General features: G+C 41.5%; 1 pseudogene; it reads left to right on the top strand.

Annotated features, from left to right (window-relative positions):
- Nucleotides 1-3204: 3204 nt before the first annotated feature.
- Nucleotides 3205-11180, top strand: LOC146695956 (uncharacterized; annotated as a pseudogene).
- Nucleotides 11181-24006: the final 12826 nt, after the last annotated feature.

Here is a 24006-nt window from a genome sequence, read left to right as displayed (position 1 = left end):
TAACAACTTCAAAAAACGTTAAGACAATCGGTTGCCTTAATGTTTTTAAGTTCTGCTAACTTCATTTTTACAGTGCAGTAAAATGTTGCTAAGAGACATATTGCTTTTTGAAACTATTGAATGGAAGACATTCTTAAAGCAGCATAAGACAGTACTGAAGATGTTTATTTTTGAAATGTTGGCATATATTGTAGTTCTCTGCTAAAACATCAACACTGATGCAAACTGTGTTTGAAAAGTGTAAAACATTGACTTTGGCATGCGAACATTTCAGGCTGTCAGTGCGTGGATACATCACTGTTTCAGATACATTTCACTTGAGGTAAACTGTAACTGTAATCATGACAATCTATTATACAATTTATACAGCCTTTGACCTACTTGTGTTTACCTGACTGCTGTGGTCTTTCTCTAAGCGTGAGAATCTATCAAAGAAATCCAACATAATTCAGTATTCCTTTAATATAACAATCTTCCCTGTGAAATTGCACAACTAATACCACCTGAAACTGTGATCAACATGAAACTGTTATTTTACAGTAAACTTGTCTTAATCTGCAACAATTTATTAGTGAAAAAAAAGATTGTGTAACTTTTATAGTTTTTATTGTTGTATGTTTGAAATATATTTTTTCTTTTGTTACTGTATTCTCATTATATTAGTTTAAAACACCTATCTATTTATAGAACAAAAGCTTTTTTTAAAGTATTTTTTCCTTTCTTGAATAAAGGCAAGATATGTGTTTTTGATGTAATTCCACGAGTCCCTTGCGGCTCATACTGATGGAAACACTGATGTATTCAAAATTTTTCTCATCAAATACACTAAATCATATCACACATTTATGTCTAAGAACAACTAAGGCATAGATGTGCTATTGTGACAGTTAAATAATCAGTTTGAACATTTACATATCCATAATCCTTTGTTTTCACTCATGTGTAACTGTCAAAAGTGACCATGACCATCTTGAAGTTGCTTTCTAATTTTATTGGTTAACTTCTTATAACTTGCCTAGAAACCCATATTAGGTACTTTCTAGTTGCTAGCGATGAGTAGATTCATAATCTCAATTTAAGGTGACACAGTTAGCAGTTAATGCACCACCTCAAACAAAATGAAGCATAGAAAAACATGTTTATCACCCAAAGGCCTATCACACTTGAGTAATTATAAAAATATATTCTGTTCATTTGAAATAAAATTTTTAATCATGACATGTATTTATTAATTTTAGTATATCGTAACACAGTATCCATGTTCAATTTAATTTTCATTTAATTGTTTCATTTTTCTGTGCAATGTTTTGAAATGATTGTTATCCCCTTCATTTGTCCCAAAGGAAGATATCCAAGATGACATATGGTGACCTGTCTGTAGATGAAAACAAGCAACAACGATAAAGGTTTTAGTGGGTTAAATAGTAGGTGGATAGGTCAGTATGTGGCAACCTGTTAAAGGCATTAAGACGCTTTTAGTAGAATTCTGCATCTATTTCGAGAGTCTCCACATGAACCTGCAACTTCTACTCTTCCACATCTCCTCAGTCGAGCCACAGTGTGAGAGAAAAAGTTGCTTAGCTCAGTAGTTTCACTGTGAGGCTATCACTGGTGTAGAGTCCTCCTATCAGCTGGCTTCTGTCAACTTCTATCTCTCCACTTCTCTCCCTTTCTCCTACTCCTTCTGTCTTCGCTCTCTTCTTCACTCCCTGCATGAACCCAGCTTTACTTCTTCCACGCATCTGCATAGCTATCTATCTGTCTCTCTCACCCTTTTCCTGTCCTCTTCTGTGTGCCTCTGTCGTTCAGTCTGTCTATATCCACTGACCCTGTCCTCATTACCGTCACAACACTGCAGCAGCTGGTTGCCTGAGTCACAGCCACCATTGTCGATTCCTCACTCGTCCAACTCGCACCCACTTAACAAAGTGAGGAAGGGAGGGAGAGACAGATACTGAGTAGAAAACAGGTGAAAAGAAGAGGGCAAGTGGGGAAAAGGAGAGTGAGGGAAAGTGTGAGTGAGGAAGGCACAGATTTTAAAAAAAAAAGGGAAAGTGAAATTCACAGAAACAGGCAGTACTTCAAAGATATGTACTTATGCTTGTGGTTTTAAATGAATAGATTTTCTCTTTGGCATCCGTATAGATATCAGTCTCTATTCTGACATAAAACAATCAAAGTCAGACTCAACTTTTCTATTTGCTATTGCTTTCTAAGAACTCTCCTATGAAGTAGTTATAAAGACATTTCTACAATCATGATTCAGCAAGTTTCAGCCTGTGAATAACTGGAGAGCTCTGGTATGTGAAAGGCAGCAGTTCAAATATCTAATAGTATGATTAAGGATATCCAGGCCACATTACTGGCCTGCACAGTGACATCACATATATGACATATATGACATAATCAGAGATGGGCAGTAACGCGTTACTTGTAACGCGTTACTGTAATCTGATTACTTTTTTCAAGTAACGAGTAAAGTAAGGGATTACTATTGCAAAAACGGTAATTAGATTACCATTACTTTTCCGTAGGAACGCTGCGTTACTGCGTTACTAAAACCGTGATTTTTTGCGAGAATGTCTCATGACAGTGACATAAGCGAGTGCGCCATTAGTGACAACAGCTGTGTGCAGATCAACAATGGATCGATTGTGGGAGAGAGTATGAGCGTGCAGCGTTTAAAGCTTGGAAGTACTGACCTTACTTTGAGTTTGATTCCATAAAAAGTGACAAAAACATTTGCGTCCATTGTGCGTGGGAAGAAAACTTCTTTTTACAGCGAAAAAAACCCCTAAACAAGCACCGAGTGCGCAACAACGTAATGGGAAATTCACAGAGAAACTCGCGGATTCTTCAACTGACCGCAGCACACCTGCACCAGGGTAAACCTCCGCCTACCCCAGTCCTGCTTTACAGGTGAAAATAGAGCAAAAGGACCGCTGAGTCTTTGACTTTATTTATTTTCTGCTGTGTTTTACTTGCATCTATTTGAAAGACTGAGTGTAAACACAAAAAACATTTTATTAGATAGAGAGGTGATATGATCATGGCAAGTTCTTCTTATTTCATTGTGTAATCTTCACATGCTTCATCTGAAGCACACTTTCTGTGTATTCATTTGCTAATTTATAGTCAGAGTATTCACTTACTGTTTCTTTAAGGTTTTGCTAGCTTAGCTTAGCTCGTAGCCAATTTGCTAGCAACATGGCCTCTTCACCTGAACCCCCATTGTGTCAGATGTTTAGTTACTCCTCGGCTTCCTTTAGCAGTAATGATACTTGTAATAAATATAGCCTATTAACAGCTCTGGAGGCCAGGATTGCTGAATTGGAGACTCGGTTTCGCACCCCTGAAAAACCTGTTGCTACCCAGACCCCTGTATTGGGTGCAGCCGAAGGTAGCGTAGACCTCGCTAGCTCTCCCCCCAGCAGACTGCCCCGAGGAGCTAGGGAAACAGGAAGGCTGGGTGATGTTGAAGAGGAAGCATAGTCTTAAACAGAAGCCCCCGGTACACAACGAACCTGTTCACGTGTCTCAATGCTTTTCCCCACTCGGCAACACACCCGCCGGGGATCAAACTCTGATTATTGGTGTTCTGAGACATGTGAAGCTAGAGACACCAGCAACTATAGTCAATTGTCTTCCAGGGCCCAGAGGACGTGACATTAGAGACATAAAACTGCTAGCTAAGGGTAAATGTAAATTCAGTAAAATTATAATTCACGTCGGCAGTAATAACACTTGGTTACATCACTTGGAGGTCACTAAAATTAATATTCCATCAGTTTGTAACTTTGCCAAAACAATGTCGGACTCTTTAATTTTCTCCGATCCGCTCCCCAATCAGACCAGGAGTGACATGTTTGGCTGCATGTTCTCCTTAAATTTGCTGCCTGAGTGGTGTCCAAAACATGACGTGGGCTTTATAGATAATTGGGAAGCTATCTGGAGGAAACCTGGTCTTGTTAGGAAAGGGTATATATATATATATATATATATATATATATATATGTGTGTGTATATACTGTATATACACATAAAAAACACCCAGCACGCCCCTGCGGGCGGTTTATCCTTCAAGCTCGGGTCCTCTACCAGAGGCCTGGGAGCTTGAGGGTCCTGCGCAGTATCTTAGCTGTTCCCAGGACTGCGCTCTTCTGGACAGAGATCTCCGATGTTGTTCCCGGGATCTGCTGGAGCCACTCGCCTAGCTTGGGAGTCACCGCACCTAGTGCTCCGATTACCACGGGGACCACCGTTACCTTCACCCTCCACATCCTCTCGAGCTCTTCTCTGAGCCCTTGGTATTTCTCCAGCTTCTCGTGTTCCTTCTTCCTGATATTGCTGTCATTCGGAACCGCTACATCGATCACTACGGCCGTCTTCTTCTGTTTGTCTACCACCACTATGTCCGGTTGGTTAGCCACCACCATTTTGTCCGTCTGTATCTGGAAGTCCCACAGGATCTTAGCTCGGTCATTCTCCACCACCCTTGGGGGCATCTCCCATTTTGACCTCGGGACTTCCAGGTTATACTCGGCACAGATGTTCCTGTACACTATGCCGGCCACTTGGTTATGGCGTTCCATGTATGCCTTGCCTGCTAGCATCTTGCACCCTGCTGTTATGTGCTGGATTGTCTCTGGGGCATCTTTACACAGCCTGCACCTGGGGTCTTGCCTGGTGTGATAGACCCCAGCCTCTATGGATCTTGTGCTCAGAGCTTGTTCTTGTGCTGCCATGGTTAGTGCCTCTGTGCTGTCTTTCAGTCCAGCTTTGTCCAGCCACTGGTAGGATTTCTGGATATCAGCCACCTCCTCTATCTGCCGGTGGTACATACCGTGCAGGGGCCTGTCCTTCCATGATGGTTCCTCGTCTCCCTCCTCTTTCTTGGGTTTCTGCTGCCTGAGGTATTCACTGAGCACTCGGTCAGTTGGGGCCATCTTCCCAATGTATTCTTGGATGTTCGTTGTCTCATCCTGGACTGTGGTGCTGACACTCACCAGTCCCCGGCCCCCTTCCTTCCGCTTAGCGTACAGCCTCAGGGTGCTGGACTTGGGGTGAAACCCTCCATGCATGGTAAGGAGCTTTCTTGTCTTTATGTCAGTGGCTTCTATCTCCTCCTTTGGCCAGCCTATTACCCCAGCAGGGTACCTGATCACGGGCAGGGCGTACATGTTGATGGCCCGGATCTTGTTCTTACCATTCAGCTGACTCCTCAGGACTTGCCTGACCCTCTGCAGGTACTTGGTGGTTGCAGCTTTTCTAGCGGCCTCTTCATGGTTCCCATTAGCCTGCGGGATCCTCAGGTACTTGTAACTGTCCTCTATGTCTGCAATGTTGCCTTCTGGTAGTTCAATCCCCTCAGTTCTGACTACCTTCCCTCTCTTTGTTACCATCCGACTACACTTCTCCAGTCCGAACGACATTCCAATGTCATTGCTGTATAGCCTGGTAGTGTGGATCAGTGAATCGATGTCTCGTTCACTCTTGGCATACAGCTTGATGTCATCCATGTACAGGAGGTGGCTGACAACTGCTCCGTTCCGTAGTCGGTATCCGTAGCCAGTCTTGTTAATGATCTCACTGAGGGGGTTCAGACCTTGAAGGATAAACCGCCCGCAGGGGCGTGCTGGGTGTTTTGTGTTTTTATATATATATATATATATATATATATATATATATATCTATATATATATATATATATATATATATATATATATATATATATATAACACCCAGCACGCCCCTGCGGGCGGTTTATCCTTCAAGCTCGGGTCCTCTACCAGAGGCCTGGGAGCCCTGATCCGCTACAATATATATCCTGCTGCTTTTACACACGCACTCACATAATGCTCAGCGATTCTCTGCACGATCAACCTCACATGTTTAAGCTTGCTGCGGGAGATTTTACTTGTCATGTTTGCATAGTAAGCTAACGATTGATAAGACAACGTCAGAGGAATTGGTGCGCAAATTATCATCACTCACCAATCAGTGCTGTCGCTCTGGGTGTTTACGTGTTTGCGCGTGAGCAGCTGCGGTGACACCCTCACGAGCGATTGATGATCGGGAGCTGGTCGTGAGGTGTTAATCGCTTCTCGTTACCCCACGTATACTACACGACGCACGATGAAGGCCAAAATCGGGCTGATCACCAAATCGGTCGCACGACTCAAAAATCGGCTCAAAATGGGCCAAAAATCGCACAGTGTGAGCCCAGCATTAGAGCAGCAATGTTTGTTCGCTCAGAGAAAGAAAAAAAAAAAGGCTGCAAAAGTACAGGGAGGAATGGGAAAAGGAAAACACCTGGCTGGAAAAGTGCACTATAAAGCGCACTGCACTGTGTGCTGGCGCACTTTTTCCATAGGCATGCTTCTATTGGTGGGCACATGAAGAACATGAGGGGCATGAAAGCTCGGGGAACCCTTTACCAATTTTTTGTCCGCCAGGCCATGGCAGAAGCAGATATGGTATGTAAACACTGGTTTGTTTTTTTTAAACCCTCTGGTTAAGGTTAATATGGGCATGTGCAGTGAATATCAGGGCTATGTGGCCAGAAGTGTAATAATATAATTTATTTTGTGTAATAAACAACTGCAAGGATAGATGATTACAACAAATAGATCACTAATACATAAAAGTAATACATTGATGAATAATGATGATGAGTTAAGATGCGTAATCATGGGAACAAGTGGGTTTACAAACAGGAGCAGCTGATTAGCTTTAGAAAAGCTGAAATAATACCTCAACTGAAGCCAACTGTACTAAATGCACTAAATGTGCACTGTTACAAGAATATTTTTCGTTCTATTGCTTTCTATTAATTTATATAATTTTAAGTTAAGCAGGACAGAGTTCTTTTAAAGAAAGATTTACTTATATTCTCAAAAGTTAAGCATGACAGGCTTCTGTTTAAGAAAGAGACCTGTTTTACTGTGTTAATGTTGTCATTTTGAGCTAAAAATAAATGGCTAAATGATCATTTGTTTCCCATATGGTCATATCACAAAGAATATGCATCTGCTTAAATCAAGTTCAAGTCAAATGGTTAAAAAATAATTTCACACACAAAAAAAGAGCTACCACACTGGGAAGGGTGAAGACAACTGGGTTGCCCGGCCCTGGCCACGAGGTGTCCCTTATTTATTTTTCAGGGAGTTGGCAACCCTACTCACCGATGTCAATGACATAATTACCCAGCTACATTTCCGAAAGAATGCAAAAGCATTGACATAGATTTTTCCTTCCTACAATAGCCCGACGGGCAGGGTAGCCCGTCTGAAAAAAATCGCTAGCCCCAGGACGTCGGGCTAGCGATTTTGCGAGCCCTGTATCTGATTGAGGAATCACTCATCTTTGGAAAAGAGAGTTTATTACAGAGAAATGCCTCTTTCCAAACTAAAAGCTATACTATCCGCTTCTTCTGGGCTATATTCTCAGCAGCATAAGGAGAATCATGTGCTAACAGCTGTCTAAATGACTCGGCTAAAGTTAGTAGCATGCTTGTTGTTTTTGTCTTTGCACTAGGGTGATGTAAATGTGCAGTCATATTCGTTGTGTTCCCACTAGTGCTTTCAGGTTAATCTCGTTGAAATGACCTTAACGCCACAACACGGCAAATCTCCGTTAACGAGCTACCGCCAATCGCCCTGTGCATGGGGCTAGACGGCCAACACGTTAATGAGCTAACTGCGCTAACACACTAGTTCCCACCTATGTAATTGAGCATTGCATGGCACATCCAACATACTGTTTTACTTTAGTCCATGACTCGCTTAACTTCAGGGTCATACGTCACATGAAAACCAAAATAATTCCAAACGCCAGATCTGAATGAGGGGGGGGGTCCATGTTGCAAGGAGAGCTTAACTTCTGTCTTGCTAGCTTGCCCTGCGCTCTTCCTTCTGACTATGCTGTCTGTGTTGAGCGCTCAGTGGATCTGCGCTCGACAGTGCAGCCTATATATATATATATATATATATATATTAGGGGTGCAACAGGCAAATTGAACCTCATTCAGATCTGGCGTTTGGAATTATTTTGGTTTTCATGTGAGTATGACCCTGAAGGTAAGCGAGTCATGGACTAAAGTAAAACAGTATGTTGGATGTGCCACGCAATGCTCAATTACATGGGTGGGAACTAGTGTGTTAGCGCAGCTAGCTCGTTAACGTGTTGGCCGTCTAGCCCCATGCACGGAGCGATCGGCGGTAGCTCATTAACGGAGATTTGCCGTGTTGTGGCGTTAAGGTTATTTCAACGAGATTAACCTGAAAGCACTAGTGGGAACACAACGAATATGAATGCACATTTACGCCGACATCATCCTAGTGCAAAGACAAAAACAACAAGCATGCTACTAACTTTAGCCGAGTCATTTAGACAGCATGATTCTCCTTATGCTGCTGAGAATATAGCCCAGAAGAAGCGGATAGTATAGCTTTTATTTTGGAAAGAGACATTTCTCTGTAATAAACTCTCTTTTCCAAAGATGAGTGATTCCTCAATCAGATACAGGGCTTGCAATATCGCTAGCCCGACGTCCTGGAGCTAGCGATTTTTTCAGTCGGGCTACCAAAATCTATCTCTGCCCTGCCCGTCGGGCTATTGTAGGAAAAATATATGTCAATGCTTTTGCATTCTTTCAGAAATGTAGCTGGGTAATTATGTCATTGGCATCGGTGAGCCACTGTCAATATGTGACATATTGAAGTCGCGTTTGAATTTGCGCTTGTTTTTTTGCTTTCACTTTGCAATCGTGCGAACTGTGTATAGACAGCGACAGCACTGATCTGTGAGTGATGATAATTTGTGCACCAATTCCTCTGACATCGTCTTATTAATCGTTAGCTTACTATGCAAACATGACAAGTGAAATCTCCCACAGCTTAAACATGTGAGAGGTTGATCGCGCAGAGAATCGCTGAGCTTATGTGAGTGCGTGTGTAAAAGCATTTCAGTTCTGCTGAGCCAAATAAGACAGGTCAGGGTGAAGAAGTGACAGCCAAAGAAAAGCTTACCACAAAACGGAGAAGTTATGACAAATCAGACTATAAGGCAAAAAGAAAGTGCAGCTTTATGGTTTCATGGACAAAAGAATTTCTGTGGCTGCAATATGATGAGCTAAATAACCAGGGCTGCACATAAGTGGTCCGCAGGTGCGCATTCGCTGTCAAAATAAAAAAAACACGCACGAGGGTTAGGGTTAAATTTAAAAACTGTACTTTTGAGTTAAAATATATATTTATAATTTTAATAAATGACAAATTAAAAATGCATGAACATTTTTTTTGTATCGAAAAAATATCGAACCGTGACACCAAAGTATCGAACCGAACCGAACCGTGAATTTTGTGTATCGTTGCACCCCTAATATATATATATATATATATAATAAGAAATCATCATCATTCCAGCATACTCATACTCATATTTTCACTGCATCACCTAATAATGTCGTTATGGCTTCTTGATACGTTATTGCAGTAATATTTGCAACTGTAAAAAGGTTACATTTTTAATACATTTTCAGGAATCTATTGTACATTTATATCCAGCATCCAACATATCATACTTTACTCTTGTTCAGAGAATATCCATGGGTTTACCAGAAGGAGCTCACCATTTTTATTGTAGGCTACAGGACATGTCCTGCTGTGTAACAGAAATGTTTTTTTTATTATTATTTCTTAAATTAAATTATTTTTTTTTATTTGATAGTTAAACCACTCCAGTTTGAGACTTATTAGCATGTCGCACTGATGAACCAGTGATAGTTGACTATTTTCATGCTTTAGATGAGATGTATTGTTCAGAGGGCCCGGTGGCACCAGTGTCCGGCAGCCTCACCTCTGTCAGTGCGCCCCAGGGTGGCTGTGGCTACACTGCAGCTTGCCATCTCCAGTGTGTGAATGTGTGGATGACTGTGTATAGTGTAAAGCGCTTTCGGGTCCTTAGGACCAAGTAAAGCGCTATACAAATACAGGGCATTTACCATTTATAAATCTGAAGGCAATAATAATCACATCAATATGATGTCATTGGAAATAGGGTTTACTGTACTTTCTCATCACCTTTGGTTCCTCCAAGGTTATTACCCTGACTCCTTCTCGGATCAGTTATTTTGATGTTATACGATTTAGAAACGGAGCCTAACTAGACTAGACAAACATAACATAACTCATTAAGGCTATTTCCCATGTTTCATGAACCATTTCAGAAAGGTTGATCCAAATATAGACAGATATAGACATATTCTTCCAAGCATTACAACAGCAAGAAGAATTCCGTATTCATTTATGAATCTGCATCAGCTCCCATTCTGGAAAACTACTAGAGCTGCATAGAATTTTAACCCATGTAAATGAAAAAAGAACAGTCTGAGTTAAACTGCAGAGGTGACTTTTGACATAAAGTAATCTCCAGCCAGGGAATAGTCATAAATATGGATGTGAAATCAAGATATTTTATCCTCTCGAACTTCTTTTTTTTTACTGTTTATTTATTGGTATAAATCTGTCTTTCGAGGTTTGTGTGTTTTTTTAAAGAACAAACTGAAGTTATGCTTTATGCAGTATGAAAATTGTGAAACACAATTGCAAAGTGAGTTGCTGGTTCCCAGTCAGTTTATGATTACTGTGGACCAAAGTCTGGAAGCGTGATTTAAAATTATTATCTATATTTGTTCAAAAATTACACCAATAATATAATGACTCTATACTGGGAGACACTCCCCTGGGTGGTACAGGAAACGTCTCTCAGAGTTTTTTATGGCACCAAAGACGTTTTTAGCTCTCTGTCCGATCATCACCTTTATTAAGAGTGGACGCTTGAGGCGAGCAGGAGAACAATGTGGATAGATAGTCAGAAGGACAAGGTAAGGCTGCTGCGAAGGAGGGCGAGATAGTGTCTGTGTGAGTGTGTGTGTGAGGGAGTGGGAGAACGGGAGGGGAGGGGAAGGGTGGGAGCAGGTCGAGCTTAGCCAATCCTGTGCCTTGCACTCTCATCTGAATTAAGCTGTGCAAAACAGGCCCCAGGGCTTGGTTGCTAAGCAGTGAGATGGGCTTGCCGATTTCCACAGAGACCTCAGTGGCGAGAGCCTCTCTGATGGCCTGAACCAGAAACCCCATAATAATGAGCAGCACCACGGCAACAATAGAGACCCCAAATAACGGGGTGTGCGCCTCTCGTTTGCTGTAATGTGGGGAATTATGCATGTTATGCAGGATAATTCCATTGTACTGCTTTACCTCATGTTGCGAAACTGAGAGTGACCTCCCAAAAATGCCTTGTGGGGTATGTTATCGCACTCTTTAGGCTCTTTTTTTTTAGCCAAGGAAATAGTCAGCAGTGTTTCCTTATGTCGCTGTTGGGTAATCTATGGGATCTCAAGTTCCGTTCCTCTTCCTCTTTGTTTGCATCTCTAGCTGAGGGGGGTCATCTTTCTAGCTATTTTGTAATTTGTAGCCATAGAGACATGTTGGTAAACTTGGTAACTGTGGCAGCAGGGATTCTATTTGTTTCCCTGAGAGCTCTTGAGGTCTGCTCATAAGGGCATTTTCCTGAGGTCTTGTTTTTTTTCCTTCTTCTTCTTCTTCTTTGGGGGGAGAGGGGCTGGGGTACAGCAGGCGAAGGAATTGCAGGTGACCTTTTGGATTTTAGAGAGTGGAGAAAGCTAAACAAGCCAAAGTCTGTTAGTCTGTCAACAAATACTTAAAGGTCTCAGGAGAAGTTGGGAGCCTCCGGGGGCCAAGGAATGCTATTCATCTGGAGTGTAGGCAAGTACGACCAAGGATGCTTCAACAGAGCACATAAACAAGGACAAATGCCCAGCCATTCTCGTAATAATCTGGTAGCAATATGCAGACGCTGGCTGGGGCACTGTATGGGACTGCATGTTAAAGGTTAAGTGAAACATATGAATAATTATGTGCTGTCTTACTGATTCCCTTGTTTGGAGGTCCAGAAACATTTGCAAATGTTAGCGATGGCATTGTAGATGTAGATGCATTTGTAGATTGCTGCAGCATCTTCGTGTTGTGTGTGTGTGTGTGTGTGTGTGTGTGTGTGTGTGTGTGTGTGTGTGTGTGTGTGTGTGTGTGTGTGTGCAGGCATGCGTGAGAGATGGGATGACTGACAGGGATGCTGTGACATTTTTGGTGTGATTATAATGTATTTTTTAATCTGATTAATATAGATTTGGACATTGCTGCCTGGAGGTGAGCTAAAATGTCATATCTGAATCACAACTGGTAATCCTGCATTACACTATTTCACTATTCTCTTTCAATTGGGTTTTTTTTTAAGATACTTTATTAAATGGATTTATGTTTCATTGACAAAATTTCCCTCCCAAGTTGGGGAAGAGTGTCCCAGGAGATGTAGAAGTGACAGAAAATAGATGCTTTGACAGATGAATAAAATCAAACTCGGCTCTCAACTTTTTCCTTTTCATTGCTCAGTTCCTTTTTAGGGTCCACTTATATTCATGGATTAAGCAACGTATTCAATGGGCTCTCATGAGCCCTCTTGTGTCACAAACAGCCAGTAATATACCTTTAAACATGATGATTAACATAATACCGACTGATCAAACCTCTCCCGAGCAGAGTCCCAGCTTTTAAAATAAAAGTTTGTTGACTTTCACCTGCACTTCTCTAAACAGGACGATGATCTTGCAAGTACCGGGAACTGACTTTTTTTTGCTATTTACACTATACCTTTACAGAAATGTTAATTAACCGCATTTGAATAGGAAAAAAAAATACCCAGCAGAAAAAGAAGAAAAGTACATTTTAAATGACAGTGTTAGTGGTGGCCCGATGTGGCCAGGCAATTAGCTGCTGCCAGGGAAGGCGACTGTGGCGATTTTTCTTGCTTAACTCATTAGAGGGGTCTCCGGCAGTGTGCTCACTCATGTCAGGCCCGCATAATTACTTTAAAACAAGGGGGAAAAAAATCAAAGTAGCCACTGTCTGGCATTGTTCGCTGCCCCCTCATCTTGGAATTTAATTAGGCGTTCATTTTAATAAAAGCCCATTTGGGATGAAACGCGGCGTTAATAGTATTCTGGTCCCCTAAAGGCTGTCACGTCTTCATCTGTGGCTTAGATGGACACTGACAGGTGACAACTTGGCTTTTTATAAGCAGATATCAGCTTGCTTTGATAAGGTGGAGGAACAATAAAGTACACACCCAAATGGAGCTAAAAATTCACTCAGCATGCAATATTAAAACATTGTTTAGCTATTATGTAAATGAAGATGAGAAATGAGTGAGATTGAAGCGTTTAACTGGCCCTTGTGGACTGTACCATATGCACAGCATCAGCACAGGTAAACCTTCAAAAAATAATCCAGTAGTAGTGTGAAGCTTTATTTGACCTCAGTGTTTGGGCAGGGGAGAATAATTTCTCAACATTTTCCTGCAGGACAGCATGCAGTGACCTCACAATTGAGTCTACAGTGGGTTATTACTTCTTGACGATGTGTGTTTGTGGACTTTGAGAGGTCCAGCATCATGACACACCTTCCTCTTAATGCCTTACATCAACAAAACCCCAGCCACACGGGGTCTCACCAGCCAGTCCAGCCCTTTTATTTTCTGCCCTGCCCTGCTGCGATCTAATTGGTCACCGGTGAGTTCTCCTCTTCCCAGGAATGCTGATGACCACGGTACGGTCCATTCCCTATGAACTTCTTCAGATCCCCGAAGAATTCCAAACAACTTCCATCCCCACACTCCAACCTTAGAAATTCACATTTGAGATGTGGATCAGAAGAGGTTGATCCCCTTAATGACCCATTCCATTTTGTTTTCCTGACTGCTGCAGACAGATATAAAAGGATGGGGGTTTAATTGAAGATGTAGAAAAAAGGTATAAAGGTTGAGAGAGAGAGATTTCTTTGAAATGTTCCACACCTGTAAACTGCAACCCCAAATGAAATTCTCTCTCAAGCAACAAATCACCAGCTAACTCCATATTTGTTCCAGACAGAATAGCTGCTCGAAGATAAAGGCAGAAAACACCAGCACCCTGTGTTGGTTTTCAAACCAGTATATTGTAGACTTAGTACCAAAAAAGAAATTGACAAACCTACAACAAGTGTATTTAGCCACTGAAGACTTCGTGCAGTCAGTTGAAGAAAGTGCTGGTTGACTAGTATTTACACCATTTGTATACTAGTTAAATATGAACAACCAGCAGGTGGCTGTCTGTTTTGCTATGATTTAGGATTTAAATTGGCCAGAAAATCCAAATGCAAATATTTAGGATACTGTTTTTAGATAATAATGCCTTGAGCCATACAAATAAGTTCTTCTACATTAGTCTGGAATTGGCTCTGAAAGGTCCACATCAGGCATGGCTTTATGTTTTTATTGTGGAAATCTTACAAAACTCACAACACATTCTGACCAGTCAGCATCTACATAAAAGGAATAGCAACAACCAATAGATGCCAGAAAAATAAAATCTGTAGAGCTATAAAAAAACAGTCCAACTGCTAAAAAATAAATTCTCTTCTTTCTTTATGGAATTGCATTTTATAACAAACTGGTCAGATATCTGGTAAAAAGCTGAAGCCAAATGACCAAAACTGATACCATGTGACAGTCCAACTTCTTGTAAATTTTGAAATTAGCAGCCATCATGCTGATTTGAGAATACAAGAAAAATCAACTTGCAGTTTATGAAAATGTTCTATGGACGGATGGATCATAAGCACTGATCCCCAATACCCATTTTATATAAACACAACTGGCAGTAAAGAGGAGCGATACATTACACACCACTAAAATCTTGAAGCTTATAAAATTATAGGTGTAGTGAAATGGTCAAATGACTTTATGTTTAATGGGATGTAATGAAGGATCAGTCTAAGTATAAAGCAATGCAGTTCACTCTGATAGCGTAAACATCGATTTAAACAAGTTTTCTCTGAGGTAACAGTTTCCTCGGGAGTTCAAAAGCTCATTTTACTGGAACTTTAAAAGGAGACAACCAAGCCTGCCTGATTTCCTGTTTTTATTGAAAAGCCAATGCTGGCTCAATACATGAGTAAATCACTGGATGAGTAAGTCTGGTCCTAGCAGTAATGTCTCCTTGCATCTCTGTTTTCTGTTTGCCTTGGATCACCTAACTGTGAATACCCATTCTGTCTGTCTGCATTATCAATCACTTTTTCAAGACCATTACACATATAAACAACGTACCAATGCCAGGAATGACACATCATAGTAACAAATCAAATGTATTTTTTTTTAATTTTTATGTTTTTTTCAAATGCTCGGCAGTGGTGGTAAAATTATGATTCATATGACAAACACTGGTTGGCTTCCCTGTGTGCTTTGCAATTCCATGCAGCAGGGCTCTATAAACTCTGGAAGAGCCACTTCACATTTTGCCCTGTAAATTTGTAAGGCTCTGTATATATATGTTCTACCCTCAATTCTTCTCTTGTTACACAGAATCAATCACATGTACTCTGTATCCCTCCATCATTATGTGTGTGTCTATGTGTGCGTGTGTGTCCCTATCCACCCACCCACAGACATATTCTTAAGGGAAAGTGTTGTTAGATCGTTGACCGAAAGCAACATAGTGACCCCAGGGTCAAAGCTGAAACGCACTGAAATCCTATCCAGCAAAAACATGTTGAAAAGACACTGAAAGCAACTTTGTGAGATAACTAAAAAAGTCTGAGATCTGGTTAATGTTAACCAATGACTTCTGTTTAGTGCTTTGAACAAAAGTCACTTGTGAATGACATCTCATCGCCTGCATGAACTCCTCAGATTACCAGCAGATTTGAACTTAGAAACATCTATTGTGCTTCAAAATTGGGAATCTTAAAAAAATGTAAAATTCATGTAAAAATAAGTAGTAAGTAAGTAGGAGTTTTGGGATTATGTCTTTATAAGGATTTCTTCACCAGTGTGTTCAGGGCCCTGTATAGGACCAATACTCTACACATACAACATCTCCCATTGACTCTGTAGCATACAAGTAAACTCAATGGGAGACTGGGAGAAGACCCAAACTGTGAGGGTCACAGGCCAGTGTACTGCCAGTGCTGGTCCCAAGCATGATATATGGGAGGGTGTCAGGAAGGGCATCTGGTATAAAATCTTTAAAATGTTCTGACCCTTGGGCCACATGTTTGACACCACTGAAAAACTCCATCCCCTCATGAAGAGTGGGAGTTGGTGCTAACAATGACTGATGTTCAGGAATTAGCTGTTGTGATCTACTAGAAGATGGTGAAAAACATGGCCACAACAGCATTCATTTCTGACAGCATGATAATATTTAAGGCAATATTCCATCATTAAAAAATCCTCTACTTTTTAAAGTAATATATGATGCATTTTTTATAGGCAATACTTTGTCACTTATTTACCTGAAGAAAGTAATTTGTTACATTACTTGTTACATTTTTTGGATGACTCTGTCAACGTGGCCAGAGATACATTGTTATATAATTACTAGTTCATAATATATACCTAAACACAGACCTCTTTTCTAATGATGACACAGCTCCTTTAGTGTTTAATTTTCAACACAAAGCCGTTGATCAGAACCAGGCCATGAGCACTCTCCTGGAAAATGATGTGGTCACAGAGTCCACAGTAAAAACAGGTACAGGTGGAAACAAAGGCTAAAATGCTGCACGGCTGACTGCTTGTTACTGTTTTTGTTACCAGATGAAAATCAAACTTGGCTACTGGTCAGCACTCAATAGCACCACTCTAGGTTTGATGTTCTTTGGTAGTTGATTTATGCTAACATGCTGTCTTTGGAGGTATTTGCAAACATTTAACACCAGTAGTGGTTTCTGCCCTGTGCTTGTTTTGAAGTTTACTGTCATATCCATGTCCATTCGTCTAATAAAAATTAAACTAATATTTGTGCTCCAACAAAAATGTAGAGTGCTGTGTTATTTTTCTCCTCCCTCTACTGCAAGTTTACTCATAGTGCACGAGGAGAAATGGTATAATTACATGATTTTGTCCCTTATTTACTCCCTGAAGAAAGTAAGGTGTTACACTGGGTCACTGCAAGAAAATCTAATGTGACTACAGACCCACGATTGGTTCTAAAAAGTAAATAATGAAATTATATTTTGTAGAAAGGCATTAGAGGCCCATCTAGGGTTAGGGTTTGGTTAACACCTACCCTTTTACAGAATGTTTAACTCTTTGGAATTTAGAAGCCTTTAAAAAATACATAAAATGCAATAAAAAAAATTGCCTTTATAGCATGTGGCTAAAAAAACCCACCCCAACCATAACTCTGCATGACTCACTGATGACCTGGTGGATGTTAACAGATTAACATGAATAATACCTCAACCACATTTTGCACATACATTCATTTTTTTCTCGGTACCCTGGCTCACAGTGGTAAGTGTATGAAGATGAGAGTGCACAATCACTTTTTTTCACGGTAGTCCGCTCAGAATTAGTGACAGGGAGAGAAAGAGGAAAGGCAGAGGGAAGGGGACCACAGGGAGGCTGAGGACAAGTGAAAAGCTAATTAAAAAGATAAGTGACCAGCAGTCGCGGCCTGTCAGGGTGCAGAGCCAGAGCTGAAGTTAACCCGCTTTGTGCTGGATGGCAGCGGATGACAGCCTCGACCGAGGCTTTGTATGGCCTCACCTGTGATGGAGGCGCTCTCTGTTCGCAGGTGAAGGGCTACACAAGCCAGGGTGGCACTTAAACACACTAATAGAAGGACACACACAACCACACGAGCACACTCCTCTTCGCCTTCCTCTTTCACACTGTCTCGGTACATCTCTCCCTCCTCTCTCTGCTTCTTCCTCCTTCTTTTCCCAGCCTCTTGTGACAGATCCAGGCGGTGGGTGGTGGCACTGGCACATTGTTTCCTCCCCTCTCTCTCGCCTCTCTTTTTTCCCTCTTCCTAACACACAGATCTACACCCACACATGGGGTTATAATTAATACTTCTCCCATATCCATATTTCATACTGTTTGCTTAGAAAAAGCCAGCGAGCTGGGGCTGGGGAGGGTTGAGGGAGAGAGTGAGAAAGAGAGGGAGGGATGCTAAAAAAGATCTCTAAGATTAATTAACGGTGGAAGAGGGGGAAAAAAGGGATGTGTCCCAGGAAAGCAGCAAGCTCTGCACAATGCGGCACACTTCATTTGAATAACGGAGCCGTGTGTTTTTCTTCTGTGCATGTGTGCATGTGTCATCGTGACACCGCTCTACCTGATATGAAGGATAACTAGTCCACCGGATTAGAAAACGCACCATCTATCCTACGAGTCCTCCTCTCTCCTCCCCCTGCACCCCCCCCCCCCCCCACCACCACCACCCACCTTCTCCCCATTATTTGTATTCAAGGTTTTTTGAAATGACATTGCAATCTGATGATGCACCAGCCCATTATATTGTCTAGCAGGACAAATACCCCAGCGTTTTTCTGTGTAGAACTAACACAATTTTTCCATGTCACAGTGTGTGTGTGTGTGTGTGTGTGTGTGTGTGTGTGTGTGTGTGTGTGTATGAGAGAGAGAGAGGGAAGGGATGTGTTGGTGGTGGGGTGCACGGTGGTAATATTCCAGCGGTCCGGGGTGGAGGCGAGGCCCCGGGAATGCTGTCATTAATCCTGGAGGAGGGCCGTCGCGCACTCGGATTATTAGAGAAATAAATTTGCATGCTGCATATGAGCCAGGTGAAAAGCACTGAAGGCGCAAATTATATTTCCCTGACAGGCTGAGCGGGAGAACCGGGGCTGCCACCACATCGTTCCATTACACACACACTCACACACACACACACACACACACTCATATGCATTCCTATTCCTGCTGCTATACACAGTCACTCAGGAAAGCTGTACGTGCGCACATGTATGCGGTACACACATTATAGAAAAGAATATGCTGGGCTTTCGATACGGGGTCAGGAATGTACTGTGCGACTATCTCTGAGCTTCTGTTCACACACTTCCGCAGACACAGCTTGTCACTTAGCTTGTAAGTATCGACAAACCCCTAAAGAAAGAATGCCAAGTGTGGACATAATAACATTATGCTCTGCTTTTATGTGTGATTGTGTGTGCATGTGTGTGTTTATTCCGTGGGGTCCTCTGGCTTTGGGCTGTCCTCTCACCCTGCCTGTAATGGTCCATGCAGGCCCAGCCTAATGGGGTGGACACTGGTGTCAACTTCATTACTTTACATCTCCCGCCAAGATGAAAAAGTCTCTCCCTGCTTGCACTTTGACCATGCTTCGTTAGCGCTTCCCTCCGCCTTTGCCTTTTTTTAACCTCCGAAGAAAATGTGAAACACTTTCAGAAATGTGTTCATGAAATTATTTTGTTTAGGGGAGATAGCGGAGCTGTAATTATGGGAAATAAGGCTACTCAGTGTGAGTACAGGCCTGGCTGTTACTAAAGGCACTGATGTTTTTGCATTCACCATTTCAGAATGAGTCACTGGCTGCTTTTCTTCGCCAACCGGAAACCTCCGGGGCTGCAGTTCCTTTAATGGACACTTGAGGGTGGCTCAAAATTGGAATCACAACCTAATGCCCAGATTCAGCCGAGAGATAAACATTTTCAGCCTGGTGTAAAAATATTTGGGGGTCCTTTATTTCTAATTTCTTCCTTCATGGCAGCTTTATTCATGGTAAATATTTTTTTTGAAACTGGATAGTATTTAGGCAGGGGTGGGCAACACTTTTCCCTAGAGGTCCAAGTCTGAGTGTCTTACAGCCAGCAGAGGGCCAAAACCTGAACAACCAAGTAGAAACATGGCACACAAAGAGCTGAAATCTGTTAGAATCCATGGACTTAAACAGACATGTTAGATTCTTTTCCCAGAAACCAACAACTTACTGTTAAAATATGCTGAGTTTTCTGCTGTACCTTAATTGTTTAATATGTGATACATGCCTGCATGAGTGAATAAAATAAACATTCACAGATACAAACAAGCAGCACTCAGAGAACGCAAACCTCGACCGAGGCATCTCACTCTGTGTGCAGTATTTCTTTTTATGGACACAGTAATGTCTTGGTAGCTGGAGATTGGTACACCAGGGCCTCTGCTCGTGGCCTCCACCTGGTGCACATTGCACCCAACCCCTATGGCACCCCCTGCGGGTGGTGGGCCTGCAGAAGGATGGGCCCATGTCCTCTTTTTGGGCTGTGACCAGCCGGGCCCCACTGCCCACCACCAGACACTCGCCCTCAAGCACCCTTGACGGGCCTGGCTCCAGGTAACCCTATCACAGGCAGGGTGATTACTGTGTTTTCTATATATTCATTTTGTTTTCTTCGTTCTTTTTTACGTTAAGAAGTACTTTAAGAAATTTGTAGTACAGTGAGAATCAGATAAGGTCAGCATGACAGAAGTTTACTTTGATTACACAAACATTGTTATTGGGAGCAGATAATGACTAATAGGTACCGATTTGTAAATAACTGGAGATGAATAACTTATATATAATTTAACATTATATTTCTAACCAAGCAGCAGTCCCCTAAAAAAACGGAATTGTCTCGTATTCAGAGAAAATATTACGCGTTTTGTATTGAGGTGAAAAGGAAGGCAGTTTGTCCCGTACTTCAGCTACAACGAAAAAGACACAAAGCTGAAGTTCTTCTGTGTCTTTGCAGCACAACTGCCTGTTCTTCTCTCATTCGCTCCCCATCCCTCTTCTGTTTCTACTTCAATCATGAAATTGATCAATGATCAGCTGAGCTTTTCAGCTTTTCTGTCGCAAGTCCCGTCTCTCTTGTTTGTTTATCGCCCACTTTGCGCCAGAAAGAAGAAACCAGCGGAGCTCGGCAGTAGATTGACCTTTAGATTGACCTTTAGGTCAATCTACTGCCCTTAAAGGAGAGGTCAGAGGTCAGATGTGGTATGATACCTGTTGGTTAGACCTTGGTGGATGTAAGTCAGATTTTAAATGATTTTTGTGTTTACACACAAACACCAGAAAAAACACAAGCTTGTTAGTGGAGACAATTATGAACATATTCATGGTCATATTCATGAATGTGAGTAAAATCATTTTCTGTTCTGTGATGACCTGTGTGAGGACTGTTTTACAGATGTAGCATTATAGACCTGAATAAAGAGAACAGGTCTAAAATGAGTGGAGTGGCTTCCTGATGGGTGCGTTGTAGTTGAGGGCAGCTTCGTCACCATTAACCTATTTAACTCAACTGGATCTCAAGAACATGGTTGTGCTCTTGGTAACATTTTTGATGGAATTACCTAACAAATATTACAACTTGCTGTGAGATAGATACTCCAAGAGGTTTGTGCAGTTTTGGCTACTCTTACTCAACACAGGTGACCCTCAGAGTTTCTGGATTCAGGTTGCTAACCAAGCTTGCTGGTGAGTTGATACTTTTCTTCTCCATCCCACAGTCTAAAATATGGTCAATTCTGCCTCCAAAAACCAACATGATGGGTGCAAAAACTCACATTACAAATTCCAGAAACCCATCATGTCTTTCATTTTTAGCTCACCCAATGCTTTCCTTAACACATTGACGGGAATTTTGAATACATTAAAACATTTTGAAATAGCATCCCATTTACAAGATAACACATGATGCTGCTGATCTAACACAGTGAAAGGGTAGCCATGTGGCAACGACAAAGCTCCTTACAGGGAACTGGCCCATTACCCTGTTTTTATTCTTGTCTTATCTTATTATTATCGGAAAATTCACCAGTTCCATTCTATCCTGTTGTGTCTCTATGGTCACACTCACCTTCCACACCTAGACTGAAAATCAAAGGCAGGTTTAGCTGTGGTCATAAGTTGGCTGAATTCATCTGTAAAACTGCAGCTGTTAAAATATGTCCTAGTAAGCAGGAATTTCAGACAATCTAAAAAAAATTCCGATTCTAAAGATACTTGAGAGTCACAGTGAGATATCTGAGAATCTTTTTGAGGAATTTATTGATTCACATTAGTGAATGAAACAAACTTTTCAAGCCTTATCAACCTTCTTTTGAGTTCCCATAAAGAAACAAAACACACAGAGAAGCAACAAGTGCCTCAAATACGGGGGGAAGTGTTCAGGAATTTACTTTTTATTAGAGGCTATTCAGCTCCTGGCTACCAGATATGGAAAAAAAAATACATTTTCAAAGTTAAAAGCATGCAGATAACATTTTGGCAAAAAATCATGGGTGTAGATGCAGATTAACTTTTAAGGGTGCTTAAAAGGGTCCCTGATCGCCACGCTCGAAGGTGGAAGTGCCTGCTGTTAGAGTGTTTTCCTGCTGCCTTTGTTCAGCTAAAAGAAATGTTACCTTTGAACAAATTCCACCAGAAAAGGAGTGAAAAGGTTGCATTTGTCTGTAATTTATAAGCGGCTTGATCAAGGACTTTAATCTGATAGATGCAAGTTTTTGTTTTAAGAAGAACCATTTAAATACACCTGCAAACCAAGAACACTTCCTCACAACACAAGCTTCATTAATATGTAATGGTTTCAGAATAGGATACAGAAACACCGCCATGGACTGTACAGATGAAGACACACGGTCCTATATGTCCACTGCAGATCGCTTGCCAGCCATCTTTCATCTCTTGGCCTGTGCCTATAGGCAGAGAAACAGAGAGCAGCAGGCAGAGAGTAAATTTGTTCTAAAGCCCCTAGTTAGGCATGCATATATTCCTATTATAGTCAGCGCTCCCGGAACAAGACAACAGACAGCAAACAGAATGACCTTGAAATATTTATCCCCAGCCTCGCTTTGGAGAATTAAGTTTGGTGTCAGGGGCAACTTGCAGCTATCCAGCTCCACTTTGTGTGGAAACATGTACTCTCATGAACACACACACACACACACACACACAACCATCCTCCTTTAGCGGGTTATGTAGACTGAGACAAATGGCTCATGTACCATCTTGCAGTTTTGAATATTAAAGGCGGTCAGGGAGGCAAAGCTTTGATTGGGACAATAAAGGCTGATGAACAGGATCTTAGAGCATGGGAGAGGAGTGTGTGTGTGTGTGTGTGTGTGTGTGTGTGTGTGTGTGTGTGTGTGTGTGTGTCACAGTGCAAGGGACACAGCCAAAACCCTGAAGTGGAAGCCAGGAGCTGCCCGGCCCAAAATGCGGTCTGTGTGTGTCTGTGTGGTGGGCAAGTGGGAGGGTGAAGAAGGGTAAAAAGTGACCTAGTCCAAGCAAATGTGGGTCAGATTGTTGAAGAATGTTGTAAATTGGTTTAATGTGTGTAGTTTTCTGTGACTTTGGATTGTAACTCAAACCGATTGCATGGTGATGTAAGTTTGTTATTGACTGACCACATTTGACTGAGCACTAACTTGCTTTCATGAAAAAAAATAGTTACAAAGGAAAAACTACAACCTGCTATTCAGTGAGCTAATTTACAAGATAACCTGAAAGAGCTGCCAGATGTTGACTGGTAGGTAAACAGGAAAGCTAGCAATGAAACTAGGTAAAAGTTTAAAATTATACTATCAGTTTCTCTTATAATTAACAGTCTTGATTTTATTAAGAACAGTGAAACTATGCAGCTCATCTGGTCACAAAGCAGTATAGTATAAAACATGGATGTAGCTTCTGTGAAAGTGCTTTAAACCTGCATTCTGTCTGAAAGCTACAGCTGTGCTAGCAAAATAGCTGATGACTTCAGATGAAGTCATCTGAAGTCCAGATGACTTCATGGACTCACTCATTTTGGATCATACTGAAGAAAAGTTATATATTTAAAAAAGGAGGACTGTGCATGGTATTACGGCTCATTGTCTGATGAGCAGGCAATTTCACAGTCATAACCTTAGGCATGCTTAGCTTAGCTTAGCTTAGTTTAGGCAACATCGCCTTAAAACTTTCTGTCCCTCACCTTATTTTTAACATTATCTCAGCTATTAGCTTCTTCAGAATATCTTGAAGAAATGTGAGCTAAAACTGTTTTTGTGCCCCAAGTTTTGAGCTTTACCATTTTAACACTTGATCCAGTCAGTGTTGAC

This window comes from Copadichromis virginalis, linkage group LG13 (genome assembly GCF_057382275.1).
Source record: "Copadichromis virginalis isolate Kocher_CV1m ecotype Utaka linkage group LG13, C_Virginalis_male_GT1.1, whole genome shotgun sequence".
Classification (NCBI taxonomy): domain Eukaryota; kingdom Metazoa; phylum Chordata; class Actinopteri; order Cichliformes; family Cichlidae; genus Copadichromis; species Copadichromis virginalis.
The sequence above is the reverse complement of the archived record's forward strand: the minus strand, read 5'-3'. Positions and strand labels throughout refer to the sequence as shown.